Below are 21533 nucleotides of genomic sequence, written 5' to 3' on the forward strand. Positions count from 1 at the left end.
TTCTTATAACAAAATAGACCTGCAGAAAGAAATTACTAATAAAATATCTTACATATATATAGTTGTATGCTCTATATAGAGATTTTCCTTAGCTTTGATTGTATATCTCACAATTTTGTAAATTATCATTGCTTATTAAACTCTGAAAGCTGTGTGGCTTTGTTAATATTCTGTCCTAGAATGCGTTTAGATGTGCCCTTTTTTCTTTTTTTTTTTGAGCACCTGCCCCTTTAGTGGTCTCTGCACGGCCCTGTGCTTAACACCAAATTAATTAAAAGTAATACTAGAAAATTGCTTAAGAAATTTAAACGGGGCCTGCCAAAGAGTGCCTGGATCCAAGTCAGGGGTTGCTAAAAATTAGCAGCAGTGCTACCATTAGCTAACATGTACTCATTACTATGTGAAGAATTACAACCATGTTGACTAACATGGACTTATTCCATTCAGTGTGCTAAAATTAGTGTATAAGCTAAAATTAGCCAAAATGCTAATGTTAGCCTTAATTCTGCCAGTAGCATATGTGGTATCACTAGTGCGTTGTCTTACTTTGACTTGCTCCATTCAGTATACTAAACATAGTTAATCAATTAAAAAAAAAAAAAGCTAAAATTCTTGCCCTGCAAGGCAGCGCACTAATGGGGGGCAGTGATATTACCATTATAAAATAACTTGCAATTCAATATTGGCAAAGATCAATATAATTTTCACAGGTGGCAGAGCGTTGTTGTTAGCAGCTGCTGAAAGTAACTAAAAAAGCTACTTTTAATGTAACTTAGTTACTTTCCCAATCAAGTAATCAGTAATCTAACTAAGTTAAAGTTACTTTTTCAAAGTAACTACGCCACCTCTGTTATAGCCATTTCTGCCAAAATTAAATAAATAAATAAATGGGTGAAATAAATTGCTATCTTATGTCAGTGAAGCTTCACTCGACATTTAAATGCAGCAGATTTAACTGTTTTCTTTTCACTTGTTAATATGAATCATATGAATATGATTTGACTTTGTTGAGAAATAAGAATTCGCTTCAGTTTATTCTGGAACCTTTTATTTCTCAAACACATCCATAGAGCTTGGCATTCAGATTTTTAACAGTCAGACTCAGAAAGGTTATCTGGACGTGAAAGCAGAAAGTTTCTTCAGCTACAATTGTAACATAAATATTAAATATATAGAAACTATAGTAACATCTTTCTTAATATACAAATAAATCACCAATAAACACAAAATAGCATCACTTAAATATACATTTTTTCCCCTTGTGGTCCAAAACTAAACTTTAATGTTCCAACATGACCTCACTGACATTGAGAAACACAGGGGTTTTATCGTGTCAGTGCCTCTAAAGCCTCATGCTGGCTGACTGAAAACACATAAAAGGAGCCTATCTTTATATTTGACTTTTCTGAAAAAAATAAAAGTCATATCATTTTTGATTGTTACCGATTGAGCTCTACCATGCCCTCTGCTGGTGCAAACCGCACACCGTTACCACTGTCGTCATGCAGAGACGTCACGCCACACTGATTGTTTTACAAAAATATTGCAGTAAAGTCTGACTGATGATACAAAAGCTTCATACAAAATACATACAGGTGTTCACTCTTTTAAAAACGGCACAAAATACAGAGATCAGATATCCTCATTTGAGGAATGGAACATCAAAATTGCACAATTGTTGAAACTATTTCACATAAACTTTGTTAGCATGCAAAGCTCCTGCATGTCATCGCTTATTTTGCTGCGGCCACGGCTTTTTCAACCGTGATCTTAGGCTTAATGAAGAAAGTTGACATTTAATCCTCGTCTGATTTGAGGTGGGATTGCGTTTGACTTTTTAAAAACAAAACAAACAAACCTGTATTTAGTGGATGAATCAGGAACTGACTGATCAGAGAGAGAGCAAACCTTATCATCAATATTTGTCATCAGTTTCAGAGTTAATTTCAGTCTGCAGCAGAAATCTTGAGTTGTGTAAGGAAGCAATAGGAGTTAAAGGTACAGTGTTTTGTAAACATAGACATCTAGTGGCACAAAGTGAAAACTACAGCCAACTGAGTAGATTGAAGTGAAAGATTCTAAGAGTTTAGTTCATTTCAGTTTAAAGTGAGAGGGCTGGTTGCTGTCACATAATTCACATCACATTTAGGCACAACGGGCAAAAAACTATGAATTTAAAGTTTTCGCAGCACCATTAGAGAACTACAATAGCAACATTTACCCACCAGATGGTAGCAAACACTACAATGCATCTGAAATGCTTGAGAACAAACCTATGGTTTTCTTTTCTTTAATAGAAACATAATCTCTGACTGTTTTTGTAATTACACCTGTCAAGTGGAAAGTTTCAAGCTCAGCATGGACATTTTTGACATTCGTTCACGAACAGAAGATCTTTGCGTGTCTGGAACTGAGTGTTTGTCAAATTCTGTAGATTTCAGAACGAGCAAGATTTACATTATTGATACTGCCACTGGAGCAAGCATTATCAGAAGAGATTGCTTCAAACACATACTGACCATGCATACCTCCCAAACAACCACCTGAAGAGGAACAGAGACCTGGAAGTGCCTGTATATGTTGGAATACTCAAAAATGACACCTAATATCAGTTTCATGCTGCAACTCAAAGATTAATTGTGTAAAAACCTGCAAAGAGCAGAAACTTGTACTGCATCCTCAAAGTTTCTTTAGTTTTTAGGAAGGAAGTCGTGACTGAAGGCATTAAGGTGGCTGTAAGGAAGTTATTCCTGCCACTGGAGGCGTCGTATATAAGCCGGCCCTCAGTTAGAGAGCTGAATGTGGACTCACTCTTCAGCTTTGTTTTACTAATGCACAAACGGGCTCTGAGGCTTTGGGCAGTGTTGGACTTTGGCAGGTTAATAACAAAGCAAGTTTTCAGAATTCTACCAAAATAACGTTGTGATGCACCAAGTTTAAGTATAAGAGGCCTGGGAAACCATTCTGATCTCAGTTCATTTACCTTTCAATGACGAAGAAAGACATTTTTGTAAGGTCAACAGTTTCACATAATCATTTCATTACTATTATTATTATTTTACCATTTTCACTCTCTTGTAACTGACATAAAATCAGATCTGACCCAGTCAGTTTATGCCATACATATAAAAAAATAAACTCATCAATAAAGTGTACAGTTTTTTTTCCCTCTACTATCTGACTTCTATTCTACTTGGATTGAGTAATGCTAATTTTTTTTAAATTATTTCTGGGGAGTAAGAAATTAAATGTTCTGAATCTTTTTTATTTTCAATTTATTAAATTTAATAAATCAATTATATTTGAAGTATTGTAATTTAAACACATATTAAAATATGTTAGTATTTAAAACATTTATTTGCTTATTTTGTTAGAGCTGCTCAATTAAAAATAATTATACCTCCCAGGAAAAGCAAGCTAAACCTTGTTTTTAACCCCAACCTTGTTGATTAAAAAAAAAAAAGAAGAAGAAGAAGAAAAAAAAGATCTCCAGGTGAGAAGGTGTATTGTGATTTAATATCTTTCGCATTTCAGAGGAAGCAGATGGTGATTCAAGCTCTGTCAGCTTTCTGGTGAGATTTTTAAAAGCTGAAAGAGATGCTAAGAACTGGCACTTTTTGACACAAACTCAAGAATCACTATATTTGCAGCCAGTTCAGTTCATTTGCAGTAACAAAGTGGGTTCATAGAAGCCCTCTAAGGTCCATGTGATGAAAGAACTCCCTCAGAGTCCCTCTGCAGCCTAAACGACAACTCTTAGAAAATATCTGCAGCCCTCTGTTTGTCTCATCTGTTCATCACGCCCAGCGACTTCCCAGAACCAGAAGCGAGTCAAGAAAGTAAAGCCACGGAGGGTAAACCCCCAGCTCTGGATGCTGAGCTGCTTCATTGCTCAACTCTTCTTGAATGAACAGAGCTGATCCGCTGCATCGCTTCGATCTTCCAGAGAACCTTTCTCCATGCGCTTCCATTTACACTTGGACCCAAGTTCAGATTGAGCACAAACCCGCCACAGTTGGCTTCTTCATCCTGGCGGGTCTTCAACTTTAACACCGTCTCAAAGATGCAGACTCAGTTTAGAAATCATAGTCCCATCCTGAGTTATCGTCGGGCGGAGGCTCGTCAGTGTCTTCTGGAAAACTGTCAAAGTTATTGGTGTCGATTGGAGAGGACACCTGGAAGCAAAAGTACAACTCAAGACCAGGAAAAAAAAACTCCCAAAAAACAGGCTCATTCGGAACATTAAGGTTACAATCCAAGTGGATTTTGATTTTCTCCTAACCTACCTTGGGTGTGATGGGTGGAGTTAGTGTTCCTTTCTTCAGTCCTTCCCAGTTGAATCCTTCGAACCACCTGAACACACAAACATTCAGTTCATTTCCAGACGATCGAAAGTAAACATTTAGCTCACTTTAGCTCTCTTACTTGTGCTTCTGGATGTCCTTCACTCCATTTTTCAGATTTCCTAGTCTCTCCGATGGACTATCCCTGCAGATACAAGTAAGACATGACTAAATAGTTGATTTGGAGTCAGAATTAGTGAATTGTGTTTTAGGAAACAGTCCATGCTACCTGCAGAGCTTCTTGATGAGGTTGGCGGCATTTTTGGTGATCTTCTTGGGGAACTCAATCATGTCAATGCCTCTCAGTATGATGTTGTACGTTTTCATGGGATCTGGACCTGAGAACGGAGGACTGCAGACGCAAACGGACATTGTCGGACTCCGAACTGGTCATTTCAGTTTTTTTTTATTTAAGGTGTGGGAATCCCTACCTGCCTGTCAGCAGCTCATACATCAGGATCCCCAGAGACCAGTAGTCAGCCGACACGTCGTGACCCTTGTTCAAAATGATCTCTGGAGCAACGTATTCCGGCGTCCCGCAGAACGTCCATGTTTTCTTACAGAATCCAATCTTCTTTGCAAAACCAAAATCCACCTGCAAAAGGACAGTGCTTTTTATTTTTCCTTCGTTGGACACAGTCAAGGAGTTTATTCCTTGACAGTAGTTATGTGATTGGAGTTTCTTGGAACACCAAAACTTTAGATTCACAGATCCGGTTCATTCGCCAAAAGCGGTTGGAGCTTTTTGAACATGAGTCACAAGTAGCCCGCATGGATCCGGTGGACGTACCAGCTTAGCATATCCATGGCTGTCCAGGATCAGGTTCTCGGGTTTCAGGTCTCTGTAGATGATCCCTTTGGCATGCAAGTAAGCGAATGCTTCAACCACGCAGCCAGTGTAGAACCTAGTGGTGGAGTCATCAAACGAACCCCTGCAACCAACAGAGACACAGAAAATGATCAGTGCATTTGGAATTTGGAGACATTTTCATACCAGTTAAATTCTTCATCATACACATTCAAATGTTAATTTAAAATATGAACATAATTATAAGATTGCATAATACAGACCCAATATGTGAAGAATACGTTTTGTTCTGTTTATTCAAATACGTAAAAAATTAGATTTGTAATCATTTTGTTACCTATTTGCGATTTGGAACTGATGAATTCACTTATTTGTGGATATTTTTTATTTTATTTGGAATGTTTCTCCAAATTAGGTGCTGAAATATTTGCATATTTGTTGATTTTTATATAGAATATATGATATTCAAAAGAAAATGTAGTTTGGGAAGCAAAAATAACACATAATATAATATGTTATATACTATTGGGTAGTATTTGCAAAGCAGTCAACTCAGGGGTACTAAAAATAAATAAAAAATTATTTATTTATTTGCTGCTGTTTGGTTATACTTCCTAGAGCAGAGATAAAATAGAATGTATTAGCTTCTGTGGTAGCGACAAGATGGCTTCTACTGTTCTTATTAATTCATGTTAAGGTATATTTGGTGTTTAAATCAATTCAACATGCAGTTATAAGCATTTATAACATTCTCAAGTATTCATGGATTTTAGCTCATTTCAAGCTGTTGTGGTCCCAATGAATATTGGGATCCACTGTAAACTTAGCAAAAAAAAAAAAAAAAAAGAAAGGATTTCAAATATACATTTTCACTATGAATCGTAATTTTATTTTTAAAAAATTACATAATAATTTTTTCCCAAATTTGTTCTGTAATTCATAGAGTAATTGTAAATAAGCTAAACTAATCTAATACAGATATTAATACTAAAAAACAATCTAATACACTCTCAAATAATAATTATACATTATGTAATATTACAAGAGCGTCAGAGAACATATTCTTGACATGAATAGGTGAATGATGTTATAGTAAAGAAGTAATAAATAATTTACTTTAATTAGCGAGCAATAATTGTGATGACAGCAAAGTTAAAGAAATCTTTAGTCGGTCAGGTATCATCTTGGTGACAGGTATCATACCTGTCTCTCAGTATGGTCCACAGCTCTCCACCCAGACACGCCTCCAGCAACATGTATAAATATTTACTGTCTTTAAACGTCCGGTACAACCTGAACACCAAGAATAAAGTCACAGAGGGAACCCGACATGTCTGCAAATTTACTTACATCAGGACAAATTAAAGACTAGTATGCTATACTGGCACCTTTATATATTTATTTATATTATTTTTTTTTACATTTATTATTTTATGAGACATAAAAACGCACAGTTCTCTGACCTGACAATGAAGTCCGAGTGTGCCTCGGTCATGATGTGTTTCTCTGCACGGATGTGCTCCTGCTGCCTCGTGTCCACGATGTGACGCTTCTTCAGGATCTTCATGGCGAACGTTTTCGCCTCCTCGTTCTTCAGCTGCACCTAAACAAAGACAGGATACACAGCAGGGAAAGAAAGATCGATTACTACACAACATTTGCACTGTGACGTCACAGCACAACTCCCAACCTGCAGAGAGAGCTCGTATGTGTTTTATTTATCGCTTTGTGCAATGTCCGAAAATGACCAGCTGAACACCTATTTGCTTTGCCTGCATGTGGTTCTTTTCTGATTTCTGCTTCTGGTTGAATGTGCCCTGCTTTCTTTAAGCTATCCTTTTCGATTATACAGTCGCTTATTTTAGAAACTTTTTAAGCATTCTAAAGTTAAAAACTCAGGAAATGTGCTTGAGGGGTGTCAGGGTCTACTGAGGAGTGTTCATGCTGTAAACACCGCGCTGTGCTTCTTGTAGGTCATGACACAATCTATTCCTATTCCTGGACGGATTCTCCACTTCGGGACACCTGAGCTCCAACCCCAACCCGTGACGCCCCTATCATGCTAGCACCAGCGGAAAAACACTGGGAACTGGAGCCGGGTTTCCACTCAGAGGTTCCCAGCAAAGACAAATCCAACTATGTGCTTTACTTTGGTTTTACTGACATGTTGGAAACGTCTTCTTTTTTTATTAGACAAAGTGGTGTTTTGACTAGATGTATAAAAAGTATTTTATTATTGTTGTTTATATCTAAAAATATATATATATATTGTGATGACAGAGAAGAGCTCAAAACAGAAATATTTCTAGAAGATTTAAGTCCATGTTGATGTAAAGGGAGTAAGGGGACCTGCAGAGTCAGATTTTCAGTTACGATGATGTCATTAGCAATCCATTTGGGTCAGACAGGGAGTCTGGAGGTCAGAGTTCACCTTCTTACACTCTGAATGACTAAAAATACTTGAGGAGGACCCCCCCAACCGCCAAGCCTGGAATCTAATCTGTTTTTGGGCAAACCCGCAGCAGGGCTTTCCCTTTAACCAACAGTCACCTCCAGCCCCGCCTCCTGTCCTAGAGAAACCTAACTCCTTGAGCCGCAGTGCGTCAAATGCCTCATCCCTCCATCCTCTCCGCTTCCCTCAACCCAACCCAGAACATCCCTGAGCCTGTTTTGGTCCAGGATTGCAGGTGTATGACCCCCTCAGCCACATTTGGACTGGTTTCCAGTTACAGATGCTGACACTTTGCTATCACACAGTGACAATGAAACAGTTTAAAAATGACTCAACAAATAATTAAACGGTCCGGAACTGGTATCAAAGTTTACACTGGTTCCTTGTCTGAAACTTGTTCATCGCTGTTCAGAAACTGGTGTGGAACAGATAGTTTCTGGTTCATTGTTCTGTTAGAACACTGACCTCCGAACTGGCCAGGATGTACAATGGCCAATGGAGCAATGGATGGATGTCGACCTCTCAACACATTTGTTTAAGACCATAAACACCTCTGAACTCCCGAGAATCACTGGCATTAAGTAGGAGAACACGTACAGATCAAGACGTACCAGCTCAACTCTTCCAAAGCCTCCAACTCCCAGAGTATCAATGATGTTGAAGTCATTGAGCTTTAGGCTGGAGAAGAAGGCGTTCTCGGCTTCGTACCTGAAAAGGTAAACACACGATCATGTGGTGGGAATGTCTTTAAAAAAAAAAGAAAAAGAAAAAGGCTAATTGCAATGGAGAATACAAGTGGCTAAAAACCTTTCCAGTTAATCAAATACCCTGCTATCCTACCTGCAGCATTTTACCACGTGGAAAAATGGAAACTTCTTGGAAGTCTGGATGGAGAAGGAAGTGATGGGGAAGGAGTGAGAGGGGGTAGAAGGAAGACTGGGGAGACGTTCCCGCTGCCGCCTCACTGGGACGGGAAGCAACTCTCTCATCTCCGAAACAATTTTGAATAAGGTCGGAATAAGGAAAAAACTATTTCTTCCTGAACCTAGAGGCTGAATCCGCCTTTAATCGGTCGATGAATATTTATGAATGGAACTCAATGCACTGATGTTTCAGTCGTTATTCTACGAAAGAAAAAAAAAGTTCTCATGTAAAAACGCTAAGACAGAGAACCGGAGCAAAATCTGGAACCTCACGAGAACGTTCGGCAGAGCGTCTGCAACAGAGCCGTCTCAAACGATGAGCTCCACGTCCAGTTTACATGGTGCGGGTAGTGCCGATGGCAGCAGTGGATCAGCAGGGTTCTGCTGTGGAGGTACCGGCGCAGCGGTGAGGTTGCCGGGTCCTCCAGAGGTTTGTGCATCAAGATAAAGAAAGCGGCTGGTCCTGAAGTGAAGGAACTGCTGTCAGAATCCAGGAGAGACTGAGAACAGCATCACCTCCAAGAAAATCACTTTTTTTGTTTCTCTGACTGATACGAAGAGAACAAGAAGGTCTGAAGCGGAGCAGTTAAACCGAGGACGCTTTAAGGACTGTAACCCAAACTGAGGAATGACTCTAAGAGGTTTTGGTCAAAATGAGCCTCAGGTCTGCAGCGGCTGAATCCTCCAGGCTGGAACAGCTACTGACACGGCGACCTGAGTGGTGGGAGTTGCTGCTGCTAACGGGTATTTTTAGGAGGTGGAAACATTGCTCAGAGGTTCACCCGCTAAAGGAAGGTCAGTCATTGAGGAGGCTGGCTGAGTGACAGGAGGCTGCAGCACAGACTGTCCCAACCTGAAAACTAGAGGACACCCAGGTTTCTTCTTCTGGGATTATCAGAGGCCCTCACAGTTTGCTGTGCGTTTCCGTATCCATGGATCAGCTGTGGAGTCGTGTTTGTTCCTGCCTTCAGTGTGAACGAGGCTCTTTTATGTTTGCATGCACCACAGGTGTTATACACCTGACATAACTTAGGGCTGTTAATCCTCCGGACTCCGACTTTAACCAGGCCAATAACTGTAAGCGTTGTGTTCCAGCATCGCCATGTCTTCCCAGAATAACTCGCTACGAGCTGACAAACAACAAAAAATATTTTGTCACAATGGCAGCTCTAATCCCTTTGCACGTGAGGGTCAAAAAGGGTTTAAGCCAAAGCTCTATATCTGAATCGAACCAAGCCACGAAATCAGGTCACCTGGTTCTCAACAGATCATATAATCTGGCCACAAACAATCAACAGCACATGATTTGTTCAGAATAAAATAAAAAGAAGATTCTTTACATTTTCTGTCGAGTTGACATCCCAGCACATTTCTTGGATTAGAGAGTGCATTACTTTGTCAGCATTTTAACTGTTGAAATGTATGACAGGACAATCAGAGAAAGACTTAACAACTAAAACTTGTATGAAATTGTTGAGTAAGATAACTTTCCTTGCTGTACTTGAATGAAGCGCGAGACTCAAGGTGCACCGTCCTTTGGACAGATGAGATCAAAGTAGAGAGGTTTGGCCACAATGCATAGAACCATATTTATAGAAAACCCTAGATAGTGCTGGTTGAGGTGTAATGAATGGGCTTTTTTCTACCTTTTCCTATTGTTGAATTGACCAAGAACCACAACCAAACAATTCTAGAGTCAAATGTGAGACTGTCTGTCTGAAACGTGAACCTTGCCCACACTTGGACGTCAACTGGACGACGATCCCAAATACAGCAACTACGGCAGAATAGCCAAACAAAAACAGAATCAACATATTGCAATGATCTGGTCCAGGTTTTCTCAGTTCCAGACTTCGGGGGACTACAGCCCTTTATATGTTAGACGTGTCTCTGTTTTAGAACACCTGATTAAAATGACAGCATGCCCTTCTCTGCATGCCATCAAGTGGTGCAGAAGCCTGTTAATCACCCACTTATTAAAGCCAGGTGTGTGGCAAAAGGGAAGCACCTAAAACATGAGGCCTCACATTGAGAACCACGGGGTCTAGTCAATGTCCAAACCCGAAACTAATGTAAACAGCGTGCTGGGACCTCTTGGAAGTTTTACAGAAGAATGAAAGAGACTAATGGAATCATCACGTATCTTTTGGGAACAATGTTCCCCATGTTTTCACGTCTGAACTGAACCCTCTTTAGTTGTACATGCAGGACCAGATCACTTCCTGCAAGCACTGGATTCGGGTTTCTGCAGAAACAGTAGCTGCTGTTGGCAAACACTTGAACGGTCTAAAATTAGTTGGTGGTGGTAAGAAAGGGATTTGGACTTCACAGCACACGAAGGACACACAAGGATAAATCAGAGTAAAACAAGCGGCTTCAAAAAGCTTAAACAAAGGGGAGCGATTTAATATCAAAATACAGCACCAGGAGATTTAGCGTTGTTTCTGTAGTTTTATTCTTTCATGTTCTTATCAAGCTCCGTGTGAAATTGTTTGCAGTAATCCTAAAAAAAAAAAAAAAAAAAAAAAAAAAAAAAAAAAAAAAAGAACAACTCTCACATAAATTTGGCATATTTGCATATTGAACGCTTTTTCCCTGCAGTTAGTAGATAGTCTAACTGCAGAACAAATCCCACCAAAGACGAACACAAACTCTCCCTTCATGTCTGTGGGTCTTTCCGTCGGCTCGGATCAACAGAAGTAACCCAAACCAAATTCAGATCACTGTATGGAACAGAGTTCGGCTTAGAGCAGAGCGCCGGAAGGGCAAACGCACACTCAGGTTGCAACCTCTCTGTTTTCTGTTTACCGTTGCCACGGCGACAGCCGTGCGCAACAGTTGAACAGTCCAAGTTTGCGAGTGTGTGCCTTATTAAATCTATACCATAAGAGGAAACACGAGAGCGTCCAGCTGCACAGAGTCACATGACTGGGAGTCAGTTGACTCCTGACCGTCACTGTAGAATCTGCTTGTTTACAGCAGCAGCTGAACCCTGATTGGACGAGTGTCCCCGGTCCACAAACGCCTCCGATAGCGGTTCTTCCTCCACCTGGTAGAAGTCAGACTGAATTATATTCCAGCTGCTGTACAGATTCATTGACATGAAGGCTTTCTAAATATTTAGCTTTACCTGAAAAAAAAAAGCCTAAGCAGACGCTTTCTAATTCAAAACAAGCATGAAGAACAGTTTTATTTTTCAAAAAATGGGGTCAAGGTAGGTATTAATAGGTATGTCTGGATATGTTAATTGATTCGGATGTTGGTCAGAACTCTAACACCATTTTTTTTTTTTTTTATATTGTTCAGTAGTAAACACGCCAATACAATAATCAAGCCTACTGAATACAAAAGCATCCACCTGTTATGGATCTATTTCTTAACCTCGATAGTCGAGGTGTTTTTTATTGTTTTCTATTCTGTTTTTCAGCTAGCAGTGACACCCACATAACGGTCGACCCTTGACAGACAGCAGCTCGAGGGTTTGATGTAATGGTGGCAGACAGTCAGTGGGATTAAGTGGTTAATTAATTTAAGGTGAAAAAAGATGAGAATTGTTGTTGATTTGCCCACCAGATCTGGGTTGTTTATTAATAACAGTATTGGAGGTGTGTTTTCGATGCAGGTTGTGTTCAATTCAATGCTAATTTTATGTGTATCGCTGTGTAACAAGCCCCCTGGCTTGGTTTGCCCCCTGTAGTTTTTCAATGCCCACTTCACTTATGAAAGTTCACATGAGCGCCCCGATTAGGGATTAACGTACAGCTGGAGACAGTTTAACGAGGGGATCATCTTCACACCAACACAACAGAGTTGTTTAGGGAGAGATCTGGTGTAGTGATGAAACTAAATAAAATGTGATGCTTCATCAAGAGTTTTTTGGGTTTTTTTTAGAAAGCAGAGTGAAAACTTCCTGATAACGCTGTAGACCCGTCACTGTCTGACGGACATACTTGGCTTTGGCTTCAGCGTCCTCGTAGACTTTATTTGAAACGTCGTCCAGTCCACCAATCAGGTGCTTGAATGAGCTGAAGAGAGAAAGAGAAAAAAATATATTAATTTCAATAATCTGAGAACCACCATGATGTTCGGTCCATTTCAGAGACATGCTTGCAGGACAGAGCCCCGGTAAAGCTGAAGTCAGTGAGGTTAGATTAGTGTTGCTCTTAAAGGACTAACTCTGCCTTGAACCACACAACATTCCTAAGAGGACCTCAGCAGTGGAAAAGGAAATTCAATGTGTAAGACTGAGTTTTAACAGCTGTTGAAGATTTATAACTCCCTCTGCAAGGACTCAGATTGGTTTTAGGTAGCAGTGAGGAGCCACTGGAGAAATGTGAGGAGGACCACAAGCTCCAGAACAATCCAGACAGGTTTTATTACTTATTTGTAGTAGTTAGTACATGTCGTTTGGCCTGAAAGCCAGCAGAGGGCAGTATCGACTTAAGAAAGATGCACCAGATCCACTGTTAAAATGCAATGTTTGGAAAATGGTCAGCTTTAAAGGGGGATCTTGAAAAGACTAATCTGAACCCGGGGCAGACGGACTTTGTGTCCAGGTCTGTTTGGTTCTGAAACTACGGAGAACACTCACTCTCTGTCGATAACCAGGCAGGTGACAGGCTCAACAGCGATCACACACACACACACACACACACACACACACACACACACACACACACACATATTTACAGCATTATTGGGGATTAAACCACCAGCCTAGCAGATAACTGTATTCAGAGCACTGGAGAGTCTGTGACTACTCATAAAGTTCTCGCTTTAAGTAGACGGTCTGAGATCAATTCAAATATGTTCAAAAATTTTTCAAAAATCACAATTTTCAAAATATTCTGTCACGACAAACCTTTTCATCGACTTCAAACGTCTTTGTTTTCAAATTTATGCAAACTTCGAAAACAAAAATGGAGCAAAAGTGGAAACGGCGTATATAAAAGAAATTCTGAAAACTGTGCAGCGCCTCGTGCACATGGACATGAAGCCAGGGAGCGAGCTGTCCATCAAACTCTTAAGAAGAAGTTGCGTCCAATGGGCTGACGGACAGACACGGAGGTGTTTGAACGGTTCATTGTAGGGAAGGATGCTTGGATGACTTGATGGAGCTGAAAGGTGGAGTGACATTGGTTGTCTAGGGCAACATGGTCTTACCCCTGCAGCGCTCGCTCTCCAAACCAGTCCCCTCTTCCAAGCTCCCTCAGATGAATGGCCTCCTGATTGGCTGAATCCCCCTTAGTCACATTCACCTACCAGGAAGAGTGACTAATCAGCAGGTTTTCTTAACATAAATGATGATGTCACAGTCATTTAATAAGAGGAGAGCGGCCGAACCTTCCCCTTGCTGATGATGAAGAAGGTGTCTCCTCGTGCTCCCTGTCGGATGATGTACTCTCCGTCGTCATAGTGAGTCTGGACACAGAGTAAGCTGTCTGATTGGACGATTCGCAGCAGACGAAGGAGAGACGGTGAGTAAGATGACGGACTCACCTCCTCCATGACGTCCGCCAGCTTACTGAGGGTTTCCTCTGGAAGACCCTGGAAGGTTGGAACGCTGCGCAGAGAGAAATCCATTCTTAATTGATCTTAAATCGCAAATTCTGCATTTGAAGTGTTTGCGTTGCTTCAGTTGGTGTTTGTGGTTTCTGAATGCTCACTGAAAAATGTTAAATATTAAAGACATTTTCTAAAGGAGTCTGGACTATCAGCCGCTGCGTCTACACAAGGGGAAGGTTTTGCTTTGGAGAAGTTTCGCCGTTCAAAACAATGAATTTAATGAATTAAACTGGTTCTGGAGCCACTGACTTTATCTGTGCGCGTGTTGATGAGATCATGCATCTCTTAAGTCAATCACCTCTTCAGGAAGTCCATGTACTCAGAGTGTTTGATGAGTCCGGTTCTCATCATGATGGTCTGAAAGCACTGCCGGTCGATGGCCCACAGCTTCACATGGATCAGAGCTGAAAAGCACACAATGAGAGCTGAAACACAGAGCTGCTGGTTCTGTATGTACGTGCTCAGAGTTGTGTGCACGTGGGCTTTCATGTTCATCTTTAAACTGTGCGTTAGCATCAGATGAGACCTGAAATCGTGCCACGATGTGCGTGCACAAAACATGCACAGGTTGTCATGGAAACCACACTCTTTTCTCTGTGTGTGTGCGTGTGTTTGTGTGTGTGTGTCAGATGTTCAAATCTGCAGTCCAGGTGTAATCAGGCGTTCAGGTTCTGTTTGTGACCAACAGACAAACTTTAATGTGATCTGGGCTACTTTTATACTGTGAGCACTGAGTTGATGTTGTTGCCTAGTAACAAATTTTAGTCTGTTTAACAGCAGGGGGCTTTTTTTTATGTAATGAACAAACACCGGACCTTGGTTTCACATCGCTCAGCCTATTTAACACGTCTGTGAACATCAGGTAGTATTTATTTTTTTGGTGGTGGAGGCCATATTTCAGGCTCCTGGTGACATCTTCCGTCTGAGATCTGCCGAAACTCATCAAACCTACGTTAGAAACCTCAGCCGAGACTGAGAAATGCTGCAACAGGGAAGTCAAATTCATCACTGATGGAGTCGCCTGACTAACCACATGGATTTTATTTTCAAGTCATAAAATAACTAGAAATTTTCGGGGGGAAAAAAAGGTTGAGAATACTTCAACGTGTTAAAATGATGTCGATTCCTGAAACTGACATCAGTTTATTCCACATAATGTCTCACTTTGCTACTGAAGTGATGCTTTAAAACAATAAGAGATCAGATGGTTTCTTTCTGCGACCTGAGCCTGAACTCCGCGATGAGTTGCAGCCTGACCAAGTCAGTCCGAAGCCCTTGAACACGGACCAATCTCTGCGGAGTCAAACTTACAGAGCTTTGTCTGAATAAAACCAAAATCACCAGAAAAACCCTCTGACACCTGTCTGTGACAGAGAGGATCAGATTTCTCTGAGGGCTCTGCTCCAACGGTGATGCTTGGTTCAATTCCCCGCACAACCGGAACCGAGGAACAGGGGGTCGGGAAATAACTGTGACCGAGCCACAGCAGAATCTTCATCCTCCTGAGGAATCTGTGGTCGTTTCAGATTGTGCCACAGCGTCCTTCATCTCGGAAATCTCTGAGGGAAACATCAAAACTTGACTCAAACGAGAAGGAGAGAAGGAAAGACAGAAAGACGTGGAGGACGGATGGAAAAGTAGATACGAATGTAAAGATGAAACGAAGAACAGAGAATAAATGTAACTGGAGTGAATGGAGCAAATGAACTGATAGTGATTTAGTGGGATGAATAAAAGAAAAAGAGTGAGTATAAAATAGGAAAACTTGAAAGCAAGGGACAAAGACAACTCCAGGCTTAGGAACTGAAGGAAAGTGCTCACAAATTCACAAAAGGTGAGCCAAAACTTATTACATCCCATAATCCTCAACAAGTCCACTGACAGACCTGGGTGCCATGGTTACGATGCCTCTGCCTAAAGTTGCAGGCAGTTACTGTGGAGACGCAGGAACTCAGAAACTTCCTGCACTTTAATGATGTTTGTGTGAGAGAGACTGTTTTTTGTTTGTTTGTTTTTTTAGAGAACACCAACACATTTACTTCCGTCAGCCACAGCAGTGAGGATGGTTCTCTGCTTCCCTGTCACTGTGAGGCCTCCAGGCTGCAGGATGGAGAGTAAATGATCACATTCAGAGGTTAAGTGAGTGTGATTTTGTGTGTGTGGAGGTCCAGAAAGCACAACGTTTGTGTGTAGAACCCAAACTGTGCCTCTGTGTGTTTATCGCAATGTGAGCGAGTGTGAGGGGAAGAGAAGCTCAGCTGGGTTATAAATAAACGCTGTGCGGACATGTGGGCGCTAAGTGAGGAGGTTTCTGTGGGTAAGAGCTCAAATAGACATTAAAATTATTTTCTGAAAGCCGTAAATGCATTTTTGCTTTTAATAAAAAAACACTTTACAACTGGAACCTGGAAATAATTGTGTAAAAAACGTAAACAGGAATATCAAACTCAGATCATGTTTTTTTTATTTTTTATTTTTTTTTAGAGCTTCTAAAACCTTCTGGATGCTTTGAAGGATGTCGGATTCTGATGATGCTCCTGGATATACTGGTGGATTTTCTGAATCCATGTCTAGTTGGACCAACTCACCAAGTGAAAGCACTGTACCATGTCCAGAAACAATACATATGCTGTTTCATATATAACCAGTAGAAAAATCTATTGGCAGTACAGCAATTAAGCCTTTTGTTTTCAATGGAATGATGATTATTTATTCGAGAGCCTTTAATTCTGGACGGACCGCTCCAAAAATGTTATTCCCTTCAAACATAAGGAACTTGTTTGTAAAATAAAAGATCTTCAAACTACTTCAAATCTAAGTCTGTGTGAATAATTTTGACTTTCATTTCATATTTATAGAAAACTGTGAAAGAAACAATGCAAACTGATGCACAACAGTGTCTCCCTTTCCTTGGATTCTTCCCAGCAAAGCTCCCCGAACCTGAGGTTTAGACCCAAACACCAAGTGGTCGGTTCCACAGATCAATCCACTGACCCATTGACTATACCCACATACCGTTGCAGGGTCATGTGGGCTAGAGGGATGGCGCTTATCTCCAGTGGTCTTTTGGGCGAGAGGCGGGGTACATCCTGGATAGGTCACCGGTCCAACAAAGGACAACACAGAGACAGACAAATCAACCAATAGACACACAAATTCACACCTAAGTACACTCATAAGAGGGGGCAACTTAGAGCGATCACGATTTTTTTGAGGTTTTGTTTCTGACTTAATTGGCTCATTGCCTTGATGGTTGCAACACCATGTGAAGATCTCTGGCGAAGATCGAGGAAAGAAACCATCTGAGCTCAATCAAAGACAGTCTCTGAGAGTGATGCATCACTCTGCGACATCATTGTAAAACACAAGAGTTTCAGCAGCAGCTGCGTGAGACATGATGTGTAATAAACTGATCTCGATTTCGGCAATTAACACCACTGTTAATCCCCGCAACATTTTTTCAATTTTTTCCCTCACACAAAGGTTTCCAAATGTTTTATGACTTGCAAATAAAACCAGTTGGCTAATTTGTCTCCTTCTCTGAAATCTCTCTGTCTGAGCTGAGTTTTCTTCCATTCTGAGTAATGTAGATTTGGACTTTAGAGGGAAGCTGGTGTACCTGGAGAGAACCCACACATACATGGAGAGAAGATGCAAACTCCACGCAGAAAGACCCCATAAGCCAAGATTTGGACATTTGCGCAGTGATCTCAGATGGGCTAAGTAGAGCTGTTGGCATCTTTTCATCTCTGCCAGTTTTATATTTAGACAAAAAAAAAGATACAAAGTTTGAAAACCCCCAGAATAGACCAGACGGAGGCTCAAACACGTAGAAGAATAATTTGTTGAGGTTTGAGTCAGCGCAGTAGGGCTGAAGCATAATCAGATCTGATCATGAAACTGAATATTCAGAGCCGTGCTATGAAATGAAACAGAGGCGATTTAATGCAGCGGGCTCAACGTGTTAATGTGAGAAACAAGCAGAAAGCATCTGAAAATGCAAACAAATCATGTGGAACCCAGCCCTGTTGCCAAGAGACGCACAGGTGCCAAAACGGGTTGGCCGGACCGGATGGTGTTGCTTGGCAACAGCTGCTTAGCGATCGTTCCACCAGGAAGAGCTGACAGGAAGTTGGACGTGCACACTTAGACACGGCGGTGCTGTCGGATGGTGTTCAGATTCGTTTCTTCAGCTGAACTCTGATCAGCTCCCTCTGGAAGCCCGACTCTTCCGGCTTCGCGTTGGTGAAGAAAACACCAGCAGGGAAGCTGATTCCAGCAGCAATATTTCAGTTTTTTTTTTTTTTTTTAACTCAGAAATATTGGTTAGAGTCACATCAGCTCAATGCTGCCAACTCTATCAGAGTCTCTAAACTGTTTCTTTGGATTCCCTCCTTATCAGGAAGAGAATCAAATCGAATCCCAGAAGAACGCAGAGGAACCCTACCATCTGCCGCCTCAGTAGTCGGTCTGAGGCCAACGCTACAAATTGGAAGTTTAAATTTAAGCCTACAGAGCTGGAAAGAGCGATCCCCGCACGTTGTTTCTGTTTAACCTCCTGCAGAGATGTTGTTCGTGATACCAAGGCAAACAACAGTAGACTGTCAGCTGGTTTCAGCGCAGCAACAAAACAACACCGGGGGATCACTTCCATTTTCAATTCTGTTTCTTTTCCCCCTGTTTCGGGTCGTGCGACATGAATTACACAGATGTGATCAGGTGCTTTTTTCTTCCATGTGATCTCTCTGCTGATTTTCTCAGAGAAGAACAGCAGCAAGAATTGAGACGTAGATCAGTAGATTTTTTTTTTTTTTTTTTTTTTACAATGTTGTTCCTGTTGATCTCCAACAGCATACTCACTCCTGACCGTGGCGGTCCGGGTGCAATTGTAGAGGATAGCCAGCTCTCCGAAAACTTTCCCCGGTCCCATCGTGCACAGCTTCATCCCCTCTTTGGTCACCTCCACCTTCCCCTCTGGGTCAGACACACAGAAGACAATCTGTCACTGTCAAAGAAGCACTTCTGCCCAGACGCATCATGGGAAATATAGACCTTTGGTATTTGTCGGTCTCAAGTCAGCATGCAGAAGCTTCCTCGTTCTCGTGAAGAGTTACAAGGAGGGATGAGCGTTCATGGTCAAAACTAGAATTAGCTGCAGGTTGATGGATTAAGCACAGCATTTTTCTCTGGAATCGTAACTCATACGGAGTCAACAAACCAATAAAAATTCCTCTCAGTAACTTTGTCAGAACCAAAAGAAAAACAAAACTTAAGCACTTTAGTTAACAGCAAAAGTTAAGGTCACGGTTGATGACAAATCTACCTTCTCAGGCCATAAAAGCTTTTTTCTTTAGCCGAGTAACTTCCATCTCTGTAAGTGTCCTACAATGGATAGGCATCAGTGACTTTCAGTAACAACCCCCAGAATAGGGGCACTTCCTCAAGGTCCAGTGTCCTGCAACTTTTAGATGACTCTCAGCTGAGTCAATTGATGAGGTCATTAGCAGGACTTTGAAAAAACTTGACTGAACTGAGGAGCTAATACAGCCATTTGAATCTGATCTTTTGAACAAGCTACATATCTAAAAGTTATACAATACCAGCCCTCAAATCTAGTCCTTAAGGGCAAAGAAAATCATTGCTTTACTTTTATTTGGTGCAGAGATTTTAAGCCCTTAAGGACTGGATTTGAGGACCCCTGTCCTAGAAGCTATATCTGTAGTGTAAGCGTTGAAGTCTTTGTTTGTCCAACTGAATGTTTCCCTCTCCAACCTGAATATTTAGTTTAGACACAACTGACTCCACTCTGTCGCCACAATATGTGCTGATCTGATTGACTTAAGTGCCTTCCAATCAAAAGTCTTGGTACGTTTAGGTGAGAACGCTTTCAGCCCAGAGATTTTCATATCCGTGTGTCACTTTTCTTTGTATGACACAGGGTGCTTGGCATTTGGACTCTGCCGTTTCCGACTGACACTAATGAAGACGGATTAATGCAGCTGGGAACGGAAATGTCAGGGCAATCAACAACACAAACGCACCTGCATGATGTGGTCCTCTCTGTGAACTGGAGGTGTGTTAAGCAACATTCAGGGACCTGACGTAACCTTAAGACGGAGTGCGTTTGTGTTTAATCGTCTCCCTTTGACATTAACTGACATACAACACCAGTGGACACAATCGATAAATCAAACTGCCAACTGATCAGCAGAACATCTCACAGAAGATTAACACTCATACTTACAGGAAGACGGAGAAGCAGAGCTAAATTGATAGAGAAATTGTGAACCAAACTTGGCATTTTTATTTGTTACTTGAAAGTCATAGTTGTCTGTTAATATTTCGACTGACTGGATTTATGGTGCGCCATTAAGTCTGAGACCTGGGATCTGGAAGGAGGTCGGAGGTGAGTCTCTGCCTCATGCAGTATCCTGGTGTTCCTGACTGATGGCAGGATGGAGCCAGAGATGAAAAGACGGATAAGACTCCATTTGCAATAATGAGGGTGTTGCGCCGGCCTATCAAGGTCTATCATCTATTATCAAGAAAAAGCTGAGCTGGAAAATAAGGTCCTGAGTATTACTGTCCCATTTGCGTTTCAACCATCCCCTATGGTTCTAAGATATGGATTATGACTTGAAGAACCAGATCCAGGAAACAAGTAGCTGAAATTAACTCCCCCTTTAATGAAGACTGAATTCTGCCTTGGGGATAAGAAGAGGAGCTCTGTCAAGGAGAGCAGAATTGCTTCTCCTCCACTTCAAAAGCAGTCAGCCATGATTAATTTGATAAAAAAATTAAAAAAAATCCTCCCTATGGATGCTTTCTAGATGTTGGCTCTCAAAGAGGAGATCCCAGTACAGACCCAGACTGTAAAACCACTCTGATTTCTTGGGATCCCCCAGAGGAAGGAGCTCCATCTGAGAGAGGGACATGTGAGTTTACATACTTGACGTTTCACCTATTCAATCCCAATGCGGACAACTTGAGGGTAAAGCAATGATGACTCAATAGATTATGGGGATATAAATGTATTTTTAAACCATTCTTACATTTGTGTTTTTCAGCATCTTTTTAGCATTGGTGCAGTAATGTTAATTCTTTCTCCACCGGAGGGCACTGTTGTCACAGCTAAGAAATGCTATCTCATAATGGCTTGTAAGAAGAAGAGTCACCGTTTGAGCGTTCCAGATACCCCGGAAGTCGGAGATGCGTTTTGATGTCACATCGACGATAACATTCAAGTCAAGAAGTCGGTATTTCAACATGGCGGCGCTCGTAGGCATTGCTTGTTTAATAAAAAGCATCAGTTTAACTTTACTTTCCATAATCTAACCCCACTTTTAATTTCTTCAGTTTAAAGTTTCAGGTGCTACGTGTGACACTGATTTTAGACACACACTCTTTCATGTAAAACTGAGATGCTTCCAACTCATCTTATT

The 21533-nt window shown here is 41.2% G+C and overlaps 1 pseudogene; it reads right to left on the reverse strand.

The window, feature by feature from the left end:
• Window positions 1-1026: 1026 nt before the first annotated feature.
• The window catches only part of LOC103152902 (cGMP-dependent protein kinase 1-like), a 44674-nt pseudogene continuing 24167 nt past the window's right edge, over window positions 1027-21533 (reverse strand).

This window comes from Poecilia formosa, unplaced genomic scaffold (assembly GCF_000485575.1).
Source record: "Poecilia formosa unplaced genomic scaffold, Poecilia_formosa-5.1.2 Scaffold333, whole genome shotgun sequence".
Lineage (NCBI taxonomy): Eukaryota > Metazoa > Chordata > Actinopteri > Cyprinodontiformes > Poeciliidae > Poecilia > Poecilia formosa.